Here is a 2,247-nt window from a genome sequence, read left to right on the forward strand (position 1 = left end):
CTCAGTGCTAGAGCGATTTCAGAAGATCCTGAATTCAATCTCTAGCACTTTAAAATGAGACAAATACAGGTTCACTTGAAGCTCTCAGGATTTCGGATTATCAAGTCTCACAGAGCACCTGTGTGGTGCTGCTTTTTGAGGTGTTTTGGCCTCTGACAAATCTTCTAATTTTTTTAATCACTCAGCCATGTATTAAAGAGGTGTTGATCCTGGGTAGGAGTGAGACCGAGACAGATGACCCCGTGGCCAAACCAGGCCATGCGTGAGCCCAGTCCAGCACCATGGAGGCCAGACAGGGATGAGATGACAACCAGGATGGGATCATATAGTCCTGGGGGAGAAGCCCATCCCAAGATGAACCTGGACTTGTGCTATAATACATGAGCAAGGCATCACATTCCTCAGACCACTCCAGAGATAATCTCAGACACTCAGATACTCCAGGCACCACTAAGAGGAGCAAGTAAGTGGTGGAGAAATGGAAGAAAAAAGGAAACAGAAGGGTATTGGAATAATGGAGACTCAAGGGTAGTAGAGAACAGCTGGACTTGAGTAGCCAGTGATGCCACCTGAGCCTATGGTTAGGTACTGGCCTGTGCTACCTCTGTGATCATGTCTGGGTCCATGGCCCTGCAGCATCAGAGGTCTGTTGCTACCAAAGCTAGGCAGATGTCCCTGGCCTTGGTTGCTGCCCTGGGACATGTTGATGTCTGAGAGCTTTGCAAAACTGGCCCTACCCGTCACCTGGGCATCATGGGAGAGCTAGCCCAGAGGACATAAAAGCAGGAGAGCTGACCACACACCTAGCCAGCTGCAGTACTTGGGAATGCAGGCCACCCACATTGCAGGAGTTGCAGGTAAGCCTGCTAGAGGATCTGAGCATGGGAGAACTGGCCCTGCCACTTGTTTCCCTTGTGGTGGCATGGACAAAAGAGAGATACCATCCTCCTCCCTCACCCCTCAACACATGCTGCAGGAGGGAGACCAGGCCCTGGGGTCATGAGACCAAGAGAGCTGTCTCTGCCCCTCACTGGTTGTATCACTCAGGAGATCAGGCCCTGCACCCCATCTGGGCAACACAGTACAGGTGACCCTGGTAACAGGGGCATAAGTAAGACAGCCTTGAGGCTATGAATATGGAAGATCTGGCCCCACAACTTGTATGCATGTGGTGGCACAGGCAAGGGAAAGATGTCTCCTTCTTACCCCTTCCCACCTCTAACAGATAGGTCACAAGGTCAACGTGGGAGGAGAGTTGTTTCTGCCCATCACCAGCTGTATCACTTGGGAGAGTAGGCTCTGCACCTTACCTGGATAGCACAGTAGAGTTGACTCTGATGAGAAGGCATGGCTGATCTGTTCTCAAGGGTGTGAGCATAGTAGAGCTAGCCTCATAACTTGTCTGTCATAGGAGAAAGAAAAATACTACCTATGGCAGGCAGGAGAGCTGGCCCTGGGGCCATGAGAGCAGAATAACAGGCCTTACCCCTCACCTGCTGCAGATCTTGTGATACTGGGTCCTGCACCTCACCTGGGCAGCACAGTAGAGCAGGCCCTGGATATGGGGAATGTGGGTGAGATGGCCCTGCCTCTTGTCTGCCCTGGGACCCTGCCATTAAGGTAAGAGTATGGCATTTTGGGATAGCCTCTGTTCTCAGTATATGGACTCCCTTTCTCAACTGGGTTTCCTCTCCACCTGATCTGGGAAACCTCACTAAAGAGCATAATATAACCTGCAAGGAGATTACAAACCCAACCATTTCCTGATAAGGAACCTTTTCAGCAAGCAGCTGGGGATTATTGGAACTCCCTGCCCCCTTATACTAATGAAATATCTTGGTATCTTGGCTTTTTTTCCTGTTTTGTTTTGTTTTTGTTTTTTGAGACAGTGTTTCTCTGCCCAGCCTTGGCTGTCCTAGACTCACTTTGTAGACAAGGCTGGCCTCGAACTCACAGTGATTTGCCTGCCTCTGCCTCCCAAGGCTATCTTGGCTTTCAACCAGTGACCTGGGGTTCTTCCCCCACCCATAGGATAATTAAGTACTGTGTTCCCCTTCTTATGATAGGGCTGTGCTAAATACATTCACCCTCAAAACCCCTCACACAGCCCAAGGTTTATAAGTCTCTGTTTCACACAAAATAAAGGGGCAAATGTCACCTATTTAACTACAACCAGCTGAGACTTGTCATTTATTCTGGGGAAGGATGGGAGCCCCTTCTCCCTGAAGGGGCTTGGCTGCTAGTCAG

Source organism: Acomys russatus, chromosome 10 (genome assembly GCF_903995435.1).
Source record: "Acomys russatus chromosome 10, mAcoRus1.1, whole genome shotgun sequence".
In the NCBI taxonomy this organism is placed as follows: domain Eukaryota; kingdom Metazoa; phylum Chordata; class Mammalia; order Rodentia; family Muridae; genus Acomys; species Acomys russatus.